This window comes from Accipiter gentilis, chromosome 20 (assembly GCF_929443795.1).
Source record: "Accipiter gentilis chromosome 20, bAccGen1.1, whole genome shotgun sequence".
NCBI classification, from domain to species: Eukaryota; Metazoa; Chordata; class Aves; order Accipitriformes; family Accipitridae; genus Astur; species Astur gentilis.
In genome coordinates, this window is record NC_064899.1 from 8203115 (window position 1) to 8229112 (window position 25998).

Below are 25998 nucleotides of genomic sequence, written 5' to 3' on the forward strand. Positions count from 1 at the left end.
CTAGGAGGTTTCAATATTATTCCTGAGAGATATCCAGCAGTTGCAACTCCTACCTCACAGTATCAAAATTTTGGTAGTACAGGGTTTAAATGAGGAATGGGGAAATAAAGCTTTCATGACAGAGAAGATTAAAAAGTCTTAGTTTGCAACTAGGATTGTATATGTGCACCCTGGTATAAATCCAGAACATGGAAGGGAAATGAGTGCTAATACAGTTGTCTGAAGTTTTGAGATCTCTTCTGGCATACTAGCACATGTAGCTCAATCAAGTATTATCTGTAGAGCAATTACCATGTCAGAGTCATTAAAAGAAATCTTCAGATTAAGGCTTCTGCTTCTTTCAACAGAAGCATGAAATCTTTCAATATTCATAAAGTGACAGTTAACCTTCACAAGCCTTTAAAGGGGATCTTTTATTTGGAGAAAGGATTACAAAATATATGGATTTAAAACAAATTAAGACATACTACATCAATTATTGCATCAGAAAAAAAATGAGAGGAACAGTTGAAGATGGGTACTATTGAACATAGAGCATTAAGAAGAGCTGACTAAGGATGTTAGATATCTTTTAAAGCAATGACTGGTGAACTGAGGTCCCAGAAGTGGAGTGTGGAAAAGATTAGGAGAAGATTTTTTAAAAGAGAGTATGAATGAGATCTTCGCACTGATTTAAACAGTATGGATGATGAATGTATGTGAATTTGCTCTCTACATTTTGTTCTCTGAGACTTCATTTCTTGAGGAAGACTAACATCTTCCCACTAGTAATAACAGCTGTTTTCTTACAGTCTGCATTTTGATCTTCTGTCCTTTCCCCCCTCCTCTTTCTTTTTCTTCAAGTTTTATGGCCTTTGGAGTGACAATGTTGCTGAACACGAAAAAGTAATGACTTTAATATCTGACAGTTTCATTTTAGGCAATACAGCAGAATTTGAATAGGAGCAAACCCATGGTGTTATCTATAACAAAAAGCTTTTTTGAAATGTCTAATCCCCTTATGAAAGTTACTATATACTTGAATCTTCAATTTTGGTATGCTTATTAAGTCTATGATTATAGGAATATATCCATGAAAATTTCACTTAAGAATTGTCTAGGGCTGAAATATATCTACTGCATTAAATAGCCTGCATCATCCTGAAATAATTACAGGACTACCTAATGCCCTTATTTTAGCTGAACTGGTTTCATATCTGATTATAATTTCAACAGAAATTTAACCAGTTTGCAGAGGCTATAGAATATACTGTCTGAAATGAAGTCATATAATTAATCTTAAATTTTTACATAGCTTATCTCTTCTGTCAACTCTCCCGGTATCTCCATCCTACATAGTGTTCTGATCACCAGTCAGATGAAACAGACATTTTGTTCCATGATTTGATCAGAAGTTGGTATGGAATTCAGACCCACAATGCTTCAGAATATCTGATACAATATGTCTTTCCAGATGACAAATCTACTTGTATCATGGGTTTATGTAATCCTGCCGTTGATTTATGGATGCAGCTTTCTCTGGAGCAGTTGATTTGTGCACTTGACTACTTTATACATCAAATGTGCATTTGACCGACTGCATTTTAGAAGGGCTCCACAAGTCCACCTAAAAGGTTTTTGTGATATATTTTTTTCAAGTTTTCAGTATTTTTGTTGGAATATATTCCAGTATATTTATCTGTCCTTCAAAAAAAAAAAAAAAACCAAAACCCAACCAAAAAAAATTACTGCCTCCACCCCCTTCAAACTAGGAAGAAGCCATCAAATATTGTGTACAGTGATAGTGAAAGTGTAAAAATGAGTAGTTGCATCCGAATTGAAGGATGCAGGCTTTGCATTTTGTTTTGAAGATAGGCTAAGTTAGGACTGCTCTTTTGCTGGGTTCTGAATTTTCAGTCTAATTCTCATGTAAACTCTATTTCCCCCAGATGAAAGGAAATATTTGCCCTCACATTTTATTTTTCAATGGAGCAAAGAAATTGCAAGGTGGGGAGAAAGGATCTTTCAAACAGCTAAGATCTAAAGCATATAATGCTTTGAAGATCAATACAGCAGCCTTGAACGTGGGATCTTTGTGATCACGTGAGGAACTAGCGCAAACAGTTCTGTAGGGAACAAAAATGCTGGATAATGATTTCTGAACCAGTTATACCATATGTTCTTTTACATAACAAGATATTTGGATAACCTGCACAAAAATGGACTCAAACAAATGGAAAGAAGCATGAGAGAAGCTCAGAAACAGGAGAACTTTCGTGACGAAAAGGAGCAAATTGGCTGTTGGGCAAGATGGAAAGTTGGGTTAAGGTTCCTTTCTGTACCTACACATTTAACACTGCTACTTGATGAGAGAATTAAAACAGTAAAAGATAACATAAACCCACATTAAAAATGGCATAATGAAACTACAAGAAAGCAGCCTTTTCTACACTTTGTCAAACTTGCTTCCTGTGCAAAAGAAACTCAAACATTTTGATAATTGTTGCTGCATTCACTAAGACAGGGTGTCACCATTCAGACCACAAATCAATTCAATGTTCTTTTCCACTGTGCTATTTGGATTGTTTTCTACTGAGATGTGGTCACTCGTGAACAATGCTTACATGTGTGATAACGTTCTTGGTTTTGTGCTAAGTGAGCAAATACAAAAAACTTACCATTGCATCTGGCACTACGTGTCACCCCGATGCCTCAAAAGTAAGACTACAGGGAGTGTCTGTGGAAAGTATATAAAGTTTCCTCTTTTTGCCAATACATAGTCTTCCCACCTATGAAATAAGATAACTCAAGAGAATAATGGGAGGAAGCAATCTGTAATTTCTTCTTTACTTTACAGTGCTGATGACTCACCAGTACTACTATTCTGTTACTTCTTGAAAGCACTAGATTTTTGTTAACAATTATGAAGTTGTTTACCATATCATTGCTTCTCTATGATTCTCATATATTGAAGATGTTAATCTCTGGGAGTAGATTCTTATGTACTTTATTAGTTGGACTTCAACAGATTTCATTAAAGATGATTTTCATCATCATTAGTAGTGTATCTACAGCAAACACAATAGAGAAAAAGCATTTTAAATAAGCCTCTGTATATTACAGAAAAATGGCATTGGAGACCATAAATTTCCTTGAGTGCTTCCAAAATGCAAGTATTTTATATGTATTATTATTAATTCTTTACAGGCTCCCTTATAAATCTTCTTCTAGAACATGAATTACATATTTGATCACGAACTAAACAGAAGGCTGTAATATAGCACATCGTGTACATTTAAAAAAAACAACCAACAATGCAATAGTAGATTAGTTAGACATTAATATTCACAAAGATGTATCTCCCACTTAAATTTTCATAAGGAAAAGAAGTTGAAATTTTTTAAACTCTTAATTAATTTCATTAATGTCAATGCTCTGTTTTCATTATCTTTTCACAATATTTTATTTCACTTATTAATATTTATTAAGGCATGGTGGTATTTTACATTAAGTATTTTATGTTAGAACATTTTGAAGAGGTGTTAAGTATTGTATTATGAGAAATCTAAAAAATTTGGACATTTTATTCAAATGTTTATTAAATCAAGTTTGAAATATTTGTTTTCCTAATTGAATGGAAACAGAAAAAATATAAAACCAACTCCCTTAACTGTGACTTGAAGTGAAGCTCAACATTACAATTAAGTTCCCATCAGTAATTATCATTGTGTTCTGAGCTGTTATGAGTCAGATACTTTTGAATATTAAAACTAATTTCTGCTATGTGGTGAATCTTCTCCTTTGTTTGTTTTATTGTGTTCATTGTTACAACCTTGCCAATCTTGTTTTTTGATTCTCATAAATTATCCATTTATCTGAAGTGTATGAACAGAGTTGATGATTGTGAAGGGCGTGTAACTCAAGAAAGATGTATTTTTCTGAATCTTTGAAATTTACAATTGGTCCTCACTAACAATATTTTTTTTCTTTTTAAATATATCTGTCCTTTTTGCTATAAATAGAACTTACACTTATTAGTCAATTACTAAACTACATTATTTTAAAATTGTAATTAGTACAACATTTACGCATGCATATTTTTAAAAAGGCACGAGAAATTGTACAATAGAAAACCCAAGAAAATGTAAGCAGTACCCTATGCAGAAAGTCAAGGAGCAGAAATCTTTTCAATAGGTTGAAAAGAGGTAGCTCAGTATTAAAATACACATTTCATTTACCTAGCTTATTCTTACAGCATCTGTCAAAACTTACACAATTGAAAGCATTCATCTAGAGAGAAGTATGTATCTATGTAATTGCCTGTCAGGCTGAGTAATTTGTTTAATGGCCAGGGCTAAAAGATTCTCAATTAATTGTTTTGAAGATTAGCAGAATCTGTTACGTGTAACGAAATGCATGTTTGGGGCCAGACATCGTCTCTAAACCAATTTGAATTTGTAACATCTATAAAAAGTAGCACCAATCATTCACGCCTGAAATTCAAGTTCTGAAATTGTATCTGCCTTGATCAAATGTCTCCAGATGAAGAGAATAAAAGATTGTCTGTCAGATTAAAAAAAAAAAAAAAAGAAAAAAGGGCTGTGTTCTTTTCATGTCTGTCATTATCCACACTGCTGATTCTTTTGACTCTTGTAGCAGGAGGAGTGTGAACTCCTGGAGGACCGATTCTGTTTCTGATGCAGGATCAAGCCTGGCCTCAGAGCAGGTGTTCAGCCGGTTGCTCAGCCCTTTGCCAGCTCGGTTGCAGATCTGTTAGACAAAGCTGGCTGGTGCCAGGGAGGCAAAGCAGAAACTCCCTTCTTGGACGTTCTGGCGGTGTTAGTAAGATAGGCTGTCTCAGCTGGCATATACTTTCACTGCAGAAACTGCAACTTTTTTTCATTGTCGAGAAGGAGGAAAAAAATCAAGGCAGACAGATTATTTCTTTTTTCATGTCTGATCCCCCAATAAAACAAAGAAGCAGTGATGCACAAGTATTTTTTTGCTGTTAATAGATAATTTATGATGTTTATTACTGAAAACTTGACTTCACATGCCACCAAAGCAAGAACTTTTAGCGTGTGGTTTAAAAACAACGTATTTGGCTAGGGATGTGCTGTTAATGTAAAAGTGTCGATTGCAATATTTCTCAGATATATTCTGGGGGAAAGAGAACATTATATTTCTTTGTGATTGTAAGCTAATTCTGCTGTGTAGAAGATTGTTGTCCAGAAAAATGGTGATGCAATTAGCAAGGCGTGGCAAGCTGACAATACTCAGGCATTTTACATTGGCCTGTAATCTTGGCTGTGTGAATTTCTTTTCATAATCTGCATCAAAGGGTCTCTATTTGTTTGACGTGGATTGAGGAGGAAAAGGTCCGAGTTTAGCAGGAACTTCAGAAAAGGTGTGAAATGTTTTTTAAACAAATAATTTTATATGCAAGTGTTTGTGGGGAAAGGAGTTAGAATAAGGTAAAAGAGATGGGAGACTGGAATGGATGAGAGGTGTCCAAAACAGTTGTAAGAGGATGGGTGGCTGGAAAAAATGGAGGTTTGGAGAGACCCAGCTGATCAGCTGGAGGAGAGGAGGATTTGAGAACACAAGAACACCGATAGGAGCATGCTGGAGAGAGAGAGATGGAGGATCAGGAATAAGGATCTGTCAGTCAGGTTCTTCTGTGTATGTTCCTTCCTCATGGGAACTGTGTAATGGGGGATTTTGTCCTGCTGGAGGAAGGGGAGGATTGATCCTCATGCTTCATTCTGTATGAGAAAGCATAGATGTTCAGGCAGTGTTCCATCACTATGGGGTGCAAAGATCTGAGCTCATCATCTCTCTTTATGCCAGATGTTTTGGCTGTATGAGCTTGTTTTTCTGGCCCTTATGTGATCCACCGTTTAGGAAAACCTTTCTGGTTTAAGTTAACAATAATCATGTCAGAGACGCATATCCAAATACTGACAAGATGTTAGCCTTGCATTATGTGGATTAAGAAGACGAATGGAGATCCCTTGCCCTTGCAACAAGCGTTGCATAACAAGGACAAACACAAGCTGAAAAGGCAAAAAATATCGATCATGTAATCATTTGTGGCCATAATAACTTCCTTGTGTAAGGCAGTTAATGTGTCCAATAGTGACATGAGAAAATTTTAGTAAAATTAAGATCTAGAGAAATTCTAAGTTCTGGTATCTTTACTGAAAAAAAAAAAGAAAAAGAAGATCATATATAGAGAAAAACAACAGGGTTCCTATAGTGAAAGGAAGGAAATATGGACAGGAAAATTCAGATGGTAAATAGTAGTTAAAAAGGTCAGGTTGGATGCATGTGAAACAACACAGGGTCAGATTGCAAGAGAACATGTGAGAGGACAGAGAGGAAGGAGCTGAAATTTGAAACAGGAGAGTAATAATGAGCAAAAATTTATTTAAGGGGAAACAAAGGGAACACCAAAGAAATTTTGCAGTGACAGTGTAAAGAATGAAGAGTGAAAATGTATTGTTACTGGAAAATTATTGGAGTAATGAAAAAGCAGAAAAGCAAAATACATGATAGGCAATACAAGAATCTTCTTTTCAGTTACTAGATGCAGGAAAACTGGATCAGCTGTTAACTCTTGTTGAATTTACCTTAAAATTTCCTTAGAAGGCAAATGGAGAAGCAAAATACCCACAAACAGATGGGAGTCACGTGAGGCTGATTTGTGGAGTACTTTCCTTATTAGTATATGAAAACCAAGATCAATAGTGCCCATTACATTAGGAACACAGTATCGAATTAAATCACTGGAGCAGGCAGAATATGCTAGCAGAGGACCAGAGCTGGTGAAGGAAAAGGAGGTAGTGGTACCCATTATTGCACCAGCTGTCGGAACTGGAGTCTTTCTGCAGGGAGCAAGAGTGGAAGCAAAGAGGTTACGAGTGCTGTGGTCTCTTCTAACCCCTCACACCCACACTCTGGTTCTGTTGACAGCTATCTGATCTGTAGTTCAAATACCTTTAAATTAGCGTGTTTGGAACCAAACCATACCAAAACTAAATGCCTTGGCTTAGTCTTACCATTTGCAGTTGACGTGTATTCTCATAACGTTTGGAGTCAAAAGCCTACATCCAAAAACTTTGGCTACCTAGTATTCAGACTTTGAGTTGTGATCCACAGCTACATCACTGATATAGTAAATAATGATAAAAAAAGTGGAAAAATAAGTGGTATGTTATTTAAGAGCAATCTCTTTTAGACTATGTATCCGTAACAAAAACAACACTATCGGTTGTATCCTTACTTCGAATACAGCACTTTAATGCAAAGGTTTTGTGCCTTATTGGGCTATTCTGAGGATCAAGGTGTGAAACAAAATGGGTGGCTATTTCCAGATCTCTTTAGTCTCCCAATGCTTTATGGCATAGTATTTCATCTTACTGCTAATTATTAATAAATGCAGCTTAGGTTTAGCAATAGGAAGTTTCTTTGGGAGCCTTCTGAGCTTAACAGCACTGAAATAAGAAGTATCTTGCTATTTCTGTATTTTGCACACTGTTTTATTCCTCTATTCAGAAGACTTTCATCTTTGGTAGTTATTGAAAGGTGGTACATATGCCAAAGACATTGTATTCATATTCTTGGTAGTTAATGAGAGGCATTATGTAACAATATGCCATATTGCCACACTTTAAAATTTTTGAGCATTTTTGCTCTGCATAAACTGCTAATTTCTAGGCAAACAGCTGCATTCTGAATTATTTACAACATTTGTTCTTTAGCTAATTGACAGTTAATTTATGCTTTGAGAGACAGTCAGCTAAACAGCATGTGAATGGATTCAGGCCTTGCTTTTCATGGAGAAAAGAGACAGTTTGAGCTACTTCTACCAAGGCAGCTACTCTCCTTTCTTGCCAGAGGCAGGCTGGAGAAGTTGCTGCTTCAACTGCAAAAGCATTAACAATAGTCCACAAGACTGTTGAACAAACCTATCAGATGTATTAGACCTTGGGATGCAAGAGTAGTTATTATCTTGTAGCATTCTGAGAAACAGAATAACGGAGAAAAGCAAGCCTGGAAGCAATGAGGTTACAGAGTGCTGTGGTCTCTTCCATGCCCCTCTGCCCAGGTTCTGTTGACTGCTTTCTAATCTGTGGTTTAAATACCTTTAATTTAGCATGTTTCGAACCAAACCATACCAAAACTAAGTGTCTCAGTCTTACCATTTGCAGTTGACATGTATTCTCGTAACATCTGGAGTCAAAAGCCTGCATCCAAAAACTTTGGCTACCTGATATGGATGTAAAGGATGTAAAAATCTGGATTATTTTTATTCTGAATGTTCTTCAGGATCACCAAAGAACATGGAGTGCTTGTTGTGAAACTCCAGTACAGAAGTAAATGATGAAGATGCACAGTACAATATTGAAGGTTACTTCAACATTTAGAAACATACAAAGTCCACCTGTTTTGAATCTGCAATTACATTTTCAAGCCAGGGTTTCCAAATTACTTCAACAGCAACAGCAAAGACAGTACCATTCAAAACATTTAAATACTGCTGTCAAAATGTTAATTTGTTTAAAAAAATTCTTCATGTAATAGTACAATCATAATAGAATAAAATCATATTTGGTGGACTAAATTCAGTATCCTCTCTTAAACTATGATTTGACATCACAGGCTTAAGGAAGACCAGAAGAACAAGGGTAAGCATGTAGAGCTACCTCCCTGAAACGTTCTCCCTTCTGCTAGGAACTTGGAGTTCTTGCTCCAGAGATTGTGTCTTTCTTTTAAGGAATTACTGAGGTATTCAGAGGGTGGCACATGTATTTAAGAAATGCCTTGTTTTAGTCAGTCTTGTTTATCTATGTCTCTTCAAATCTCAGACATATGTACAGTAGTGGCTTTGGCCCAAATGATATAGCATATGAGAACAACGACTTGCAGATTCCCAACTTTATTTTGGGTTTGTGAATACAGTAACTGATTTTGTACTTCTAAGGTATTACTTTTTTTTTTTTCTCTCTTTATTTTTGAGTAAGTTTTGTTAATTTGAAATACCTTGCCCAGCTTGGAACAGTGTCTTCCCTCTTACAGAACTACAACAGTTGCCTTCTGTATTTCAGTACTGGCTTTAACTACAGTGCCCATCTGACTGTTAGACTTTATTCTCTTGGGATGTTACACTGCCTGCTTCCTCAGTCACTCGTTAAGGTGTTGCACAGGATAGCAAGATTTATTGAGCTGAAAGAGAAAAAGTAGAACCGGACTTATGTGGGACTTGTAAATCAAAGAGGAAGTACAGTCCTTAATGTATGTAGGTGTGCATTTGACTTCGTGGAGTACAGAGGAGCTACAGTTGTTGTGGAGCATTTTTGTAGCCTTAAAGATTTGCTCTGTATGGGAGAAGAGTGTGATTGTTTTCCTCTAGATGGCAGGTTTTAGCAAGCTTTATTGTAGACATATAAGTAAATAGTCTTTCAGGATAATATACCCATTTTAGGCTCTAGCTTCATCCTACTACTTTCTTTCATTACCCTAGGGATGTGTGGATAAAAATCCTGTGTGGTAAGGAACTGGTTTTGAATGCCACCAGTTCCCCGTACATTCTGGACGCCAATCTCCGTGTTTAGTCAGGAGATAATGTAGGAATTAAACCTCTTGTAGGCAAAGATCTTAAAAGCCTCTTCTAAAATATTATTGAATGAAATAGATCAGGAACAACTAGTTTTATTTTAAAATGAGTATATAACTTGTAGTCACAGGAAAAATCAGAGTAAATCCTAGTTTTCTATGACTTTCTGATTTGTTGCAATTGCATCCCAAAGGATGACAGGGTGAAACAGGGTGGAACAACTGTTTCGGAGACTTCAGTTATTACTTATGAATTGTCATGTCTTTCAAATACAAAATTCTAACTTTTAGGTTTTTGTCTAGTCTAAACGTATATTTGCATATAATGGGAAAAAAAAGCTACTCAATTTCTTAAGCAATGTTAGTATTCTTTTTAATAAAATGAAAATGTATTATATGTTTACTCCTTCACTTGCCACATTTCTTGTGCATAACTAGGTATGTCTGAATAACTGTGTGTGTGTGTGAGGAAAAAACAATACGTAAGGCAAAGCTCAGGATACAGAACAGCAGCATTATTTTTCCAAAGGAGAATAAAATAAAACCTGAAGTTCAGATTTATCTTTTTGTGAAACTTCTGTGGCATTGCTTTTTAACCCACTCTTTATACATTACTTGTGAATGTGAAATGACACTGATCATTTAAGTAATATATTGCCACCATTTCAAAATCAGTATTTGGCAATATTCATTCCACACACAGTAATGAAAATTCAATCATATAGTTTGCAATGCTCTTTGAATTAGAGATAATATTCATATTAGCTTTTCAAACAGGGCAGCCAGGAAACATATTTTCTAGAATCTCTTCAGCTGCAGAAATGCATTGTGACTGAAATATTGCTAGAACAGATATTGATTGCTGTACTTGCCACCATTTCATGCAGTAATATCCCATGCAAACTCTTTTGTACTTGTGTGTGCTGTATAATTTTTCATTCACTACCAATAACCAAACTCACAGTTCCTGTAATCACTAAACTCTGGATCTTTGTGACAGTACAGGAAGCTAATGCTGTTGTGAACAGGCTCTTGAAGAATAACTGCTAGCATTCTAAAGATTATACTTTGAAGTATAAACAGGCTTTTGTGCAGTAAGATTGTATTCAAGAAGAATTGCAGACCACCCTTTAGAGGGCAGAGAAATGAGGAAGCAGCAGACTGTTCAGAGAAAATACTTAATGATTTTCAGGGAACAAAACAGTTCCACAACATCATTATATCATTCAGTACTCTTTGTGTTGCCTCCATATGTGAAACTGCCTTTTCTCAATGTTAGTTTTCAGTAAAGTGTTCTCCTTTTTTTATGGTTTTTGCTCTGAACCAGGTTTCCATAAATACAATCACCAAAAAGCACCGTGTCGACAGTGGTGTGGAAATTGGCAGATATGAGGCTAATAGTACCTTGTTCTCTCCCTCTAAAATGTCACAAAAATTAACAAGTTGTAAAAACAAAATTAAATGCTCATGGTTTCTCTGTTTCTCCAGTAAAATTTTCTTCTTGGGTAAGACTTCCAGGTGTAATGGTAATGCCCAAATGGGGCAAAAAATGACACAACTGTAAACACCACAGTATCTGTCATTTTGTTGAGTGAGCGTTCTCTCGTTAAGACTGCTTTTATATGCTGTCCTATATTGCAAGATAAGTTTAAGTACTTTGGCTTATACAAACAAGTACTAATCTAAGAAAATGGAGAAAAAGAGGAGTTATGTCTCTTGTTTACTGGTGTGAAACATATGCAGCCTCCCTGTCACTGCAAGCACATCTTTGATCTCTCTTTCCTGTCAGAATTATTTCCTGACCCTGGGGGTAAAGCAAGAGCTTTTTTAGAATATGCAGGTGTATGCCAAGAAACACTCAAATATTCAACAAGATAGCCCTGCTACATTTGTGTACTGGGTTTGTGTACAGGGTTTATTTTTAATTTAAAATATTGTATAGCTTCTTTTGGGATATGTTGATTTACTAAACTCTGCTTTGTAAGTGGATATATTCAATGATTCTAAAAAATTATTTAAATAATTAAAATTTCATCACTGTTCTGTACAGAGGGTAGTATTCCTGAATACCTGAGGGCATAGAGTAATCTGCAGGTTTTAACAACTTCCACTTTGTAATTCTTTACTTCTGTGCCACCAAGGAGCAATACTTTTGCCTGCATTCGTGATGACAATACTTTAGTACCTCGCAAAAGCTATTAGCTGTTGTTATCATGGTATTACCTGTCATGTGCCTATCACAAATGTGTAAACACTAATCCAGGAGATCCCTCCTATTAACAACTTCTTAGCTCCACCTGTTCATCAAAAAAAGAGCTTCCAGAGACATTACCTGCATATGCTGCCTGTTGCAGCTTTTCTAGTGATACTTGAGAAATTGCCACTGACTTTAAGGCAGAGGGATTGTTCCGCAGAAACCTGGTTTTTATTCAATTATTTTAAAGAGCTGTGCCTCATGGTAACTAAATTTAAAAAAAGGTACAGTGAAAGAAGCCAACCATTCTATTGTAAATACTGAGTCAGTATATGAAACATTATATTTATTAGAATCATACACTTTTGTTTTCCAAGAAACTGTTTTGTATTGCCTACACATAGTAAAATGAGTCAGTTCCAGAAAACTGCATGTGCAAAAATTGCATGAGGAGGTTCATAGGAGTTGCTGCACTGCACTGAAACAAGTCAGGTGCTTAGTAATAAGGAAGTCAATATGGAAATTAATGCTAAACAGTTAATGTGCAGTATTGTTCTTCCTTTGCAGTTTCTGGCTCCACTTCAGTTCCATTGCCTGTTTCACAGTGCTTTCAGGAACTTGGCCACTGAACAAGGAGAACCAGGAATTCGTTTCAGTGGGGTGAGGAAAGGACATTCTGGGAGATAGCGAGCATGGAATTGAGAAGGGCCTGTTGTGTTGCAGCTCTGAAAGAAATGATACGTTTGCCTGATATCGTACAGCTGGGTACTCAGAGCTTCTTAGAAATAACATTGTTGTCACTGCAAAAATACTCCAGCTCCCAAAAGCCTGCACAAGTAGAAGATAAATGAACGGGGGGGTGGTGGTGGCGGTGGTGGTGGTGGTGTTAACAATATTAATATGCTGGTGGTTTGATTTATTACTTTTTGTAATTATGTTTTTAAGGACAACTACTGTTCCCATTACCTAGGTCTCTTAAGAGCCCTTTTGCAACAGAAAAAGGATTCTGTTCAGTCAGTTCTTATATAGGTGTTTGTAAATAAATTAAAGACAAGATTTAGGCAGACATAGGAAAATAGTCTGCATTATTTCTGTTCAAATTTTTGTGTTTTGGAGCCCATATTATTTTACCTATTACTAGATTAGCATGATCTCTGCCAAGCAGTCAAGGTATGCGATGGTTATCCATCTTTTCTTGTATATATGCAAAGGTTAGCTAGTTGAATTGGACATTAGGTTTGAACTTGAAGGCAATGAAGTTGAAGAGGATTGTCTAAGAGCAAAATGTTGCCTAGAATTAAATATAATGAATGTATTTCTCACCAGTGGCCTTATGTAGAGTTGTATGCGAGGTGCAGTTTAGTTGCTGGCATGATAGGTTGAGCAGAGATGCACAGTAGTTCCAATAATCCATGAAGTCCACTTTATCTGTAGTTCTAGTGAGTTTAGACAACTAGGGTGTAGGGTATTGCAATTTTGCCATCCCATTCTAACACCTCTGATTTTTGAGTAGGTTGTAAAGGAATCTTTAATGAGCATGAAAGACTGCAGCCTAAATTTTGTTGTCTCATCTGAAAGTTTATACTTTGACGTTGTCAGAAAGTATCTTCATAGTATTATCTGCTACCAAAAATATTAATAAGGTACTTTCTGGGAAAAGAACTGATGTTAACAGTGCTGAGATGTCCTTCTAGTTAGTGCCTTTAAAGGCTGAAAAAGGGCATAGTCAATGGACTGTAACTTTTTTCTTGTTTTATAAATCTACATGTGCTCATCACACTTGGCATAATAATCAAACTAATAAAGTTTTCAGCTCTGAAGATGATTCTAGTTCATTGCACCGGAATGGCTGAATCCATAAGCTACCCACTAAAACTAAATCATTAAGTAGCAACTAAAATGAAATATGTTTATAAAGCTATTTTCAGGTATTATCTAATGGATGCATATCATCGTACCACATCATTTTATTTTCTCAGCAAATTGTTTTTAGGGGATATGTGCAGCAGAGTTCTTATAAAATTTAATGCAATTCAATGTAATGAAGAAATTTGCATTTGAAGCACAGTCACTTACAAATGTTATGGGACAAGCAGCATTCTATTAGAAGGCATTTCAAATGTTTCTGAACAGCAGCTGAGGAGGATATTTCCTGATGTGGCTCTATTACTGCAGCACATTTTCTCTTCATCTGTAACTACTTCTTAAAAATAGAAAAGGCAAAACGGAAACTTCAGTTACCGGAGAATACAAAGGACCTCAATTCATCTTTTGAGAGAAGTAATGAGCAGAAGGCAGCAGTTAGTCATCCACTGAAGCTTTCCAGTGGAGAGACTCTGATAATTTGATTGCTCATTTTGAAATAGAAGTTCTCCCTGTCCCCGGAAGGTTTTTCTTTTTATTGGCAGCTCTGATAGGTAGTTTGTTTCATGAAAAAAGGTAATGAATAATGGCTCATAAAATTTTCTCTGTCAGACTTGCTCCTTTCCCATCCTCCTCCTGTTGTTTATTCCAGATTTTTATTGGAAAAGGACCCAATACTCTTTCTGGACAATAGCCTGAGCAATCAGGCTCTATGTATGACCAGTTCATACAAATCTGTCATAAGTTATCCCTAGGCTACCAAAATGCCATTGGAACTTCCCTGTTCTCATTTTTGTGGTCTCAAGCTTTAATAGTCTCTCTTTTCTTTATATCCATGCACATGAACATCTTTAACTTTATTCTTGATTTTGTTTTCTCTGATCTATCCCAAGTTTTTTTGTGTCCCAGAACCTTCTTCCAATGGTGTATTGTGGAATTCTGCCACTCTGCATCTCTGTAGCAGTTACTTTTGCTACTACTAGAAAACTACTTTTATTAATGTTTTGAAATACAGTAGAAAAGTATGCATTCTCTGTAGCTCATTGGGGATTGGGGCCAAGTGTCAACAAACCTTCCTATATCCCTCAGAAAAAATTTTTTTTGATGTGGAGTTGAGCAGAGAGCTAGCTTCCTTAATTCCTGCTGAATTCCTCTGTTTCTACAACTTAATGAATCCTGAAAGACCAAAGAGGGGAATTATACTTTAGAAATTGAGGTTATTCAGTATACTAAAGGATCAAGGTATCACACGGGATAGAGAACAATCAGTCCAAAACGGTTTGGTGGTCCTGAATTTCATCATCTCAGGAGAATTATAAATCAAAGGCACGTAGCTATAAATGTACCCTATGGAAGTATATAGACTCTGCAACAGTATGCTTCATCAGCTTATTTGTCACTGTGGCTTAGGTGGAGTGACATTACATAATTTGTGATGACTTTGTTCTGACATTTTCCCATCACAAAGGATTGATGGACCAAAGTCACAGAAATGTCATCAGTGATAAATTCAAGCTAGACTTTAATCTTCCTCACTTGATGTAACATCAAAGAGGAATAACACAGCCTGCAAGATATGTTAGACAACTTATTAAAGAAAAAAGATCCACAACTGACAGATTGAGTGAAAATTGTATTGATAATTTAAGGTATATTTTCCTTCCGAGTTTGCAAGGACTTCACTTATAAAGGCTCAAGTTAACCAGAATTTCAGAAAAGGTGCAAACCTCTGTAATTCTGCAGTGAGCGTATTTCCTATCTCTTTAGCAGATTTAATGTTAATTGTTAAAAAGGCTTTGAAAAAGCGATCCATTCAGTACCTAATTTGAATAATAAAAATATAGTTATTATTGAGAACAATGCTGCTGACTGCTTGTTCTTGAAATCGGGACTCTAAAATTATATATAATGCTTATGCACTTTTTTGTCCTAGAAAACTTCAAGTATTTGCTTTAAGTGCCTAAAACAGAATTGAGGTTGTCCTTGGGTCCTACTATAATCAATGGATAAAGAGAGGCTACTCCAGACAATGAGTCTAGTCTCACAGCTAGGTTCCAGTGAATTTTTAATGCAATGTAATACTTGGATTTTACTCCTTCCTTTCCATAATAAAAATCTAATCTTACTTTTCAGAAATAAGAATCATAGTCTGTGTGTATTGGTTAGATTCAGTTTTGACCAATGATGTTGACTTTCATCCCTCATGAAAACCTACCTGGACACAGTTTGGAGGCTTTTTTTAACCCCTTGCAGTCATCTGGAATATTTCTGTTTTAATTGTCTTGACTGCCTTATTTCAATGACAACTATGATCTCAAATCCAGTAATGACTAATGTGTTGAATTTAATGTCAGCAGAGAAGCTGGTGATCAAATGATGAAAAATTTGGCCTAAATATTGATACAACATTGTCTCTAAAAATATAACCTCTTTAAACTTTTTTTTTCAAAAGCTGATCTCTCGAAACCAAAAAGAGAATTACAATATATCCAGAGCATGCAGTCCTGAGGAAGAATGTATTTTCTTTATATTGACCAAGTCTTTGATCTTTCATTGTTAAGAAAAGTGAGAAGTCTACAATATTTCAGATTTGGGTTTTGTGGTTGTTCGTTTTGGTTTGGGGTTTTTTTAGTGTTAATTATAAATACTCATCCAGTAGAAACTAATATGATATTGTTATATCATTTCACACACAAAGTCACAAAAAGCCTTTACTTGCTTTTAACTTTTGGCCAGTTCCAAATTGGGCTCAATTTGAACCCATGACCTCAAAGTGAAAGGCTTCAGATCCCATTACTAAACTTGTGTTCCGTGTGGTTTTCTTCAATATATGGGTTTTTCTTCCACTGTAGAAGTTCTTTTGCTAAACTGACCTATATTTCAATGCAAAGAAGTGGTTAGACCCAAGTTTTAATATTCATATCCCATATTTATTTCACTAACACAGTTGCAATTACATCTTTTTTCAAAAGCTAGTCTCTGCCAGGTTGTTGGTTTTTTTTTTCTTTTTTTTCCTCATGCTAGAAATGTCACTTTTTTCAGACTTAGAACTGTTATTTTAAGAGGCATCTTGGAATATAAAGCAAAAAGCTTACGGAAGCCTTCAATGTTTCTCTGATTTCTTCTTCAATTTAATCACAACAAGTTTGACTGGATTAGAATGCAAAACCAGAACTACCTCATAATTTTTCGGACTTTGTTTTTTTGAAGTACACAATAATAAGGGATATTTTGACTAGTATATCAAGCAGCAGTTCCTTTAAAAGCAATGCCATCTCTGTTTCTGTAAAAATAATGCAAGGCCTGAAAGGTTATTGACATTTCAGCAGAAGAAATAGATTTTGAGTTGCTGGCTAGCAACATGTCCTTCAGAATTTTTTCTTTTACATTTCATCAAAGACAGTGCAATTAACCTTAGAGCAATGGATAAAACTCACCATCATCAATTCACAGGATAACTTTGTCTCCTAATGGCTACTGGCCATACAGTGTTCTCTCAATAACACTTTCCTTCATGTAAAAGCTGAATCAGAACTCTTCACCACCACCTCAGACAGAATTCTGTCCCCTCCCTCTCTACACAAATACCCTCTTCTGTTTAAGAAATGCATTGAAGTTAAAGCAATAACATAGTTAAAAAGAAGACAACAACAAATAGTTATATCACATGAGGAAAATAGCACCTGTGTCAGATACCTGTGGGCTTTATGTAGTAAAGGAATAGTGGGAATATTTTTTTAATCTACTTAAAAACCTGGGAGAGGAGAATAAAAAGAGTAATCTTTTCTGGTTTAAATATTTGGTGGTGTAGTGTATCAGCCTTATAAATTAAAAAAGATGTTATCCTATGCTGCATGATTTATGTCTGCAAAGATTTGCTGATGTTAATAGGAAAAACATACATGCATCTCAATGAAGGGAGCCTTACAGAAGAGTAAACATATTCAGGAAGAAATCATAAGACACTTCTTCACTCAGCTGCTACAGGTTAGTCTGCAATGCTAAATATTTATAGAATCACAGAATGGTTTGGGTTGGAAGGGACCTTAAAGATCATGTAGTTCTAACCCCCCTGCCATGGGCAGGGACACCTTCCACTAGACCAGGCTGCTCAAAGCCCCATCCAGCCTGGCCCTGAACACTTCCAGGGATGGGGCATCCACAGCCCCTCTGGGCAACCTGTTCCAGTGCCTCACCACCCTCACAGTGTGAAGAAATTCTTTCTTATATCTAATCCAAATCTACCCTCTTTCAGTTTAAAGCCATTACCCCTTGTTCTATCACTACATGCCCTTGTAAAAAGTCCCTCTCCAGCTTTCTTCTAGGCAAATAGATTTTACAGCTTTTTCTAAAGAAGGTGCTTAACATGACTAGCTTTATTGCATAATGACCTTCTGAATTTGGAATACTCCCTTTGCAAGCATGATGTAAGGTAATTGTTTCTTTTAAAATCTTGTGGTGACTTGTGTTGATGGTTTCCTTTACTGTTAACAGATATCACTGGCTAGGAGACAAATTCAGTTTCTTGTTTTGATATAAAGCCCAATTTCATTGGGTCAATATGTTTCATTGTAGAGAGTTTATTGTGCTTATTTCTGTCTGCTAACAAAAGCTTGGGCTGAGAATAGCAAACAGAATTACTCTAAGAGATCATTTTGGAATTAGTAAAATGCACAATCGTGTTTGAAAATGCTGAGATTTAGAAGTAGTTAATAATATTCTCTGGATCAATGAAATGAAAAAAAATAATTTGTTGATTTTTTTCCATAATAAGGGGGGAAAAAAAAAAAGTTGTCTGTGAATGCTTTTTCACTCCTTCAAAATATCGGTAGGTAGCTTTTATTAGTTCTTAGATATTCTTTCTTCAGCAATCTTCAGGTGTACAACTGCCAACAAGATGGTCTTAATAAAAATTATAAATTCAATAGCCAATGGTACAATCTTGTCCTTCCTTGCAATTCATGTCCTTTAAGTACTTCATGCTTCATATTGTACTTGGTACATCTTGCTGTTAGTTCGCTACAGAGTCCTTCTGAATTGGTCATATTTACCCTACTTTAATTCTGCTTACCCTTTTACCCTCACAATTATCATCTCCCCTAACCTAAGCTGCTCACAGACTGCGCATTCTAACTTGTAATTAATCTCTTCTTTAAGTAAATATCTTTCCTGTTCAGCCTCTGCTTTCCACAGTTTCAGTAATTTCAGTAATTTCTTTTCATGCCTTAGCATATTTTATGACTTCTTGGCAATGATTATTTGAACGTGGATTCTCCAAAGCATTTCTTCCCTCCCTGATCCTTCTTGGACTCTGTCCCTGGGATAAATCTCTGCATGGTCACAGCAGTTGCCTCATTACCTCACCTCATTCTGACAGATGCTGTTTTCTTTGTTTTCGTCTACTGTGGTTCTTCAGTTCCCGTAGAAACCTGTTTACATGCACAGCCAATTCAACTTGATATTTTAGTTTTCCATTGTCTGGAGACAGGAGTGGTACCCCCAGGTGGAAAGACTGCCTGGGCCTGGCTCCCCAAGCCTGAGCGTGAGGAACAAGTGTGCCTACCCCCTGAATTTGCACTCTCAGAGGGGCTGAGTCCAGAGTAACCAAGGAATCATTAGGTTCTGTAATGCTCATTACAGACCTTCATTCCTTAGGTGCAAGCCAAATCACGTTTCTTATAAACACTAAAAATATGTAGTGCTTCCAGTGCTTTTAAGTTTTGACAGCAGCTGCAGCAATAACAGCTCCTCATTTCATGCCTTTATAGGATTTCTTTACAACCACTGTGAATAGAAACTCAGCTTTTCTGAAAACAGGGAGAGAATGTTCTTCAAAATCAATGATTTCAGGTCTTTCTTGCCTCTGAGGACTTCCTATTTGTCTCAGGTGAGAAGGACTCTCTGGGTCTTATTTAATGTGCCAAGTAGAGAGGCAGGAACTGCAGTGGAATATCAGGTTTGCTAGGCAAAGAGACAAAAGGCAGTGTCTGTGTCTCTGCCAAACTTCTGCTCTGTCAGAATCACACCCAACTTTATGAAATTAAAGTAAAACATATAAGAACCTGGAAGTGTAAATTAAAGCATAAAACTTTTAATGGTTAGTAGTCTCTGCCTCCGCTGATGCACCTGCACACTGAACCTCAGCAACTCAATGTCTTAACTTGGCACCAAAGCCCACATAACTTGTTCACATGACTACCCTGCTGAATGTCAGCAGACCTGCACCTATGAATAACATTATAACATTTGATTAGCTGATTTTGAGGTTCTTGAGATTTCAATGCTGTGTAAATCCTACGCAGATGTATGGTGCTATAAAGTAGTAATAATTGTTGTTGTTCAGGAAGTTATTTTCAACTATTGTTAAAATGTTTTTGAAATATTATAATTATAGGGGGTGGGGAAGAACTGTATCTAGAATAGACTGAAAAGCATTTTTTATGTGCTTGCTCTTCCATCCCTGGACAGATTTTTCTATTCTTCAACACACTGTGAAATGTCGTCCTGAATACTGATAAGCAGTAATGCATTTGTAGTAAATTTAAGACACAATAAAGTAAATTTTCAGTGAGTGGTGCTTGATAAGGCAGGATACCTGTTCCTATTTAGGTGCCTGTACCATTTTTGGTCAAGGTCTTTCAAAGGAATTTTAGGATGTAGAATACAAAATTTTGGTGTACACACAGAAGTCCCAATGAATATAATGACCCTGCAGTTTCTCTTGTTGCTTGTGTTTCAAAGACTTGTATACGAAAAAAGCAAAAAAACTGTATTAATGTCTTCTTTCATTTGACCAAACTAGCTGTCAGGTGAAAAGTTCTCTCACTTGTGATCCATTCTTTGTAATTAAAGTTAGTTGTTTTTATAAAACCATCGATCTCCTGAAAAGAGAAAATAAGTGATGCAAATTCAACATTGGAACACAGAAAACACAATACAGTACAAAGGATTAGGTGCCTAAATCTCTGAATGAGCATCTGCAGATTCTGAAAACTTGCTTATAACAGCTGACTCATTTTCAGAGCACCTGAAGGAGAAAATTGTAATTTTTTGGTTTTGTCTCCTTTACAGCATGGGGTTTTATTTGTCTGTTGGATTCTTAATGCTGGAATTATTGAAGAAATATTCACTACTTAGCATTTTTCAGTCTGTTTTCTTAGTGTAATTTTAAATGTTTCTTTTCCTCTTAAAAAGTAAATAGGGGAAACTATTGAAATTATGAGAACCATCCTACATTAGATCATGGATACAACTATAGGGAAGAAAGCTGGGGATGTTTCCTCTTTTCAGGGGGTAAATTTTGCTGACCATGAAGGTAACTTGACAAAGGAACAGAAAGATGCTAAGTTCTTCAGTACCTAAAATGACAGGGAGGAGATGAAGGGGAGGTATTTGAGGAAAACAGTAAGAGTAGGAATTTCTGAGTAGAATGCAAAGAGTGAAAATAAGGCTAGGTGGGAAAGGAAAATGCCAGGTTTTAGGGAGAGGAAGAAAAAAAGTAAAAATAATTTAAAGAAAGGAAACTGAAATTTAATAGAATTGGACCAGCAGAAGTGTGTCAAAGCAGAAAGAAGCAATGGAAACATATGTGTGGAAGTGAGGGAGCCTAAGAGAAATGTCTGGAGGGAAGAAGGTAGTAGTGGTGTTGGGACACAGCGTGTGCCTGTCAGATTGCACAGTAGGAGAGAAGCAAAGGAAAGTGTATTTGTACTTGAGCTGGAAAATGAAATGTGTGAGCTTTCAGAGTTATAAAGAAATCTCTTACACAATGTAATAAGCAAAGTTGTTCTATCCTGCTGCATTTTACTAAGGATCATATACTCCAGTGAGTGCTTTCATCAGTACTGTGATCCTCCCACACTTATAACAGAAGTAAAGGGATAACACTTCCTTGAACACACAACGTGCTGTAGGGTTGTAAAGTTCAAGACAAACAATAAAAACAAACAGGGTTTTTTTGTGAGTGTTAGAATAATTCTAAATTATAGTCCAGTCTATCAAATTCATTGAATGACCTGTCCATCACTTGTCCACCAGTTTAAAATTGTCAGGGCCCTTTTGGCCCTTTTGCAGTTAGATGTCAATGATGTCAGAATGTAACAGGATAAAAGAACATTTCAATCAAATGTGCAAAGAGATTATATAGGAAAAATAGCTACCTATTAAATCCAGTAATATAGTCCTCATGTGCTTTTTATGAGAAATATTCCCTGAAGTAGAATAACAGCTTGGGCAGCATCTGCATTTGTTAGAATTTTGATCAATTTTGTAGATTATTCTTTGCTAGTAATTTTTGTTGCCATTGTATTTGGTTGCTTTACTTAAAATTCATAAATGTTGCCTAAGTGATAAAACGTCTGAGAATTGTCAGTGGTATGTTCTTTTTTTTATCTTCTTACTAGTAATAATCATAATGAAATATGATATACATTCCAGCTCTTGTTTAATAGAATGTCAGTCACATTGGAATTGTTCTTGAATGATCAAAAGAAAATAAAATTTCATTCTAATGGGCTAAGATATTCAAATGTATTTTGATGAATGAGGAGTGTACTGATGGAAATTACACAATCTAATTAGTTCATGCAGATGCCATATGCAGACTGCATGATATGTACTGCAGTGTAAGTGACTATTACGTTGCTACTACTGCTTTAATTCATGGATAAGAAGAAAATATCCCATGTCAATTCAGCATATAATAATACACCACCTACAGTATGTTTCCTTTATCTGTCCGAAGCCAACAGTTTTTCTAGGGTACATATAATCTAGTAATCCCTTAAACAGCAAAAGGTTCTAGGATAAACGTTGATTATTTTTTTTTAACTCTTCTGGACCAAGTGAAAATAAAAACTCAGGCCTTCATTTGAAAGCTAAATAAATTTATGTTGATGTAAAAAAAAGTGTGAGTCTAGACCTTAAAACGACTACTTCAGTATTGTATTACTGAAAGCAAAATAAAACTGAAGTTCCAGTTTAGAATAAGAGACAGCTTCCAATGAATAAAAAGTTATAAACTGTATGTTTTGCCTCCTCAAACTGTAAAGACGTTTACTTAGCAGTAATTATGTACATGCAGTGCCCCACCACAACTACATTCAGTCACTAAAAATGCACTCAGATTTTTACATCCCAAGTTTGCTGGGTTTATGTGGTGTTTATTTCTCTTTTTAAGTCGAAGGTGGTAAAAGAACATGCAACTTCACTTTAAAGATTTTCAGAGATCTGGGCCATAGCAGCTTAAATCTAAAAGCTCATTTATCCCACAAGTACTCTTGAAAAGGCTCTTCTGAAATGTCACTTCTGGTGTAGTTTATAAAAGGCCTCTGAGCTTAAATGTTCCTCCTCCAGCTGTAACTTGTATATATTGTACAGCTCTCAGATTTTTCTTTAATATTTTATTATGTGCATTATCATTTTGAGAAAAAAAAAGCAGCAGCTAGGGATAACTATAATATATCCTACTGTGCTATAAGGCAGAAATAGACAATCTGAGGACTGCAGTGAAGCACTTACATATATCTTTGCAGTTGGAAATTTGAAGCAAAAATAAATGATTACTTGATGCAACATTTAAGCTTGTAGTTATGTTCCTTTGTTACAGGCAGGAGGAAAGGAAGAAGTAAAGATTCTGTCCTCATCTTCCAATTACATGATACAGATGCTGAAGACAGCCCTTTGAGGCATATTAATCATTTGTTGAATTGCTACTTAGCTAAAGGCCCAAATGATATCTTCCAAACTAACACTCTGGTTTTTAGATTTTTTTCATAACTAGTGTAATAATTTAAAGGTCAGTTCATAAGAGATGCGTCATTTTCATTTGATTTAACGACTCTTGATGCTCAAAAGCTTTACCTACAGCATATTTAAGAGAAAATAATGCTTTCAGTGTCTACTGGTAGAGTTAATCTATTTACTTGAACAGTGACTACTTGCTTTTCTCTGAATCCTCTCTTCTCAGCAAGAATGTGGTCATTACAATGTTTCCTGTGAACTGATAATCTAGGACACTATTTGTACTCCCTCAGCTGAGGTATAAGCAAAATACACCACTCGCAAACCTCTGCTCTCTCAGTTGGCAGTTTGTTAGCTCTCAGCAGAACTTAACGATACCTGCCTCAGACTCATGGTTGCTAATGAAATGGTCTGATTTCTGCATTGGAGAAGCTTATGTCAAGCCAACTTGATGCAACCCTGATACCCTTAATTCCCTCTAACTTCTCTATGCAGTGTATTTTTAAGAAAAAATATATCACAAAAGGCATCCAGATTAGCTGCAGAAGGAAAAATTTGCAAGAAGGAGGGCAAATATGTACCTTATTATTAACTATTGTTTTGACAAAGCCTAGTGCTTTCCAGTGAGAAGTACAATTATTTATCACAAAAGGTTGTCTTCTAATTATATTGGTTCTTAGAAAGTAAAACATGTCTTTTGTGTATGTTTTCAGATTTCATTTTCATGTGTTCCTTGTTGAGAAACTATTTTTTTTTGTCTTGTTCAATGATCTATAAGGTTTGATATAGTCTTTTAAAATAAAGCATGTAACAGTAATAAGTCATGTAAACACGTGTCTTGATATGATCACATACAAGAATTATAGACAGTAGTTAAAGGCTCGTTTTAAAATTTACCTTGCTCAGAAGCAAGTCCAAAAATTCTTTTCATTAAATGAAAAAATGTACAGTGCTGTGGGAGAAAAACTACAAATGTGTTCTTACCATTTCTCTAGTGACATTGTCAGCCATGGAAAAAGGAAAACTTAGAAAAGCAAACAGTTGGAAAGTGGATTACATCAACTGGGGAGATGAATACAACATACCAAAGCAAAATTGAATGTTTGTACTACTTCTATTACTGCTATGGAATTTTGCCTTCCTAAATGGTTTAACATAACCTCAAATATGAGATGTGAAAGAAAGATTTTACTTGTAGTTTAAATGAATAACTCACAAACTGTGAACATTAAACAAGAGAAAACTTCAAATAAAAACAAATGACATGCTTTGAAAATATGAAAATCATTGGTTAAAAACCATCACCAATTTTGTTAATAAAAAGGGCATGAGTACCATAAATCCTTCTGATATTCATGCTTGCAGAAATACATATGTAGAATATGCTCCATAATAAGTATCTGCAAATATCTCCAAATATCTGCAACTTTTAGTCATTTTATTGTGCATATTTATTTGTTATTTGTGCATATTAATCTGAAACGTGAATTACCTTTTAAGTCTCTAAGACACAGTTAGGCTAATAATAAGACTTGGAGTAGTACAAAAGGTACCATTTACATTGTGTGTACTGAATAAATACTACTGTGATCATTAACTCATGAATATCCAAGTTCTGTAGAAAATGACTTTTTAACATGGTGGTTATAAGGATACTGCACCATGTAATATACAACAGTTGTGTCTTGACAGCTACAAACATGGCTAATTTCTTCTGATTAGATTGTAATGTAATTAATATACCTACATGTTAACAATGCATTCATTAAGTATGCAGAAAATAGAATGATGATGAGCCACTAGAAATATTTCAGCGTTCTGCTAATGTGAAACTCTGACAATTACCAAACTGTGATTCCACAGTCATTGCAATGTAGATACGATGTAGTAAAAATCAAATTTAAAAGTGCTATTGTGTGCTATTTTTAAAAATTTTAAGGTTGTGGAACAATTTTTAAAAATTCTATCAGACAAAGATTAAAACAAAAAATTTCTGAAAAAAAGTCAGGTTTTTATAAATCAAATTTAGATTCATTATAAAATGATTAATGAACTTACCTCTTCCTGGATGAAAAATTTGCTGATCCATGAGGTAATTTTAATCAACAAAGGGTGCTTTAAGATATCTCGTTAGAATTAGATTTCAAATCCTATTCCAGGGCATCAATAACTTCATCTTCTTCTGGGAGAACATGATATGTATTTGTGACCTCTCAGTGTCAACGAAGGATACAAATCCATTGGGAAATATTATGGAAAACAACCAGAAAGCTAAAAATTATGAAAACTGAGGAAAGCATGAACTAATTTGAGTTATTTAACCTAATGATTAGAAAACTTGTTCAGGGTCAGAATAACAAGGCTTTAAAATGCATGAAGGTGGCTCATGGAAAGGTAAGAATAGTCTGGTTTACTGTACCGCATGGAGAAAAGGGAATATGTTTAACCTGCAGCAGTGAAAATAAGGGTTATATATTAAGAAAATATTTCTAATCATGAGTGAGGAAAAGAAATGATGCACGGTTTCATCTTTGTTGTGGTTTAATGCTGGTAGGCAGCTAAGCCCCACACAGCTGCTTGCTCACTCCCCCTGCAGTGGAGTG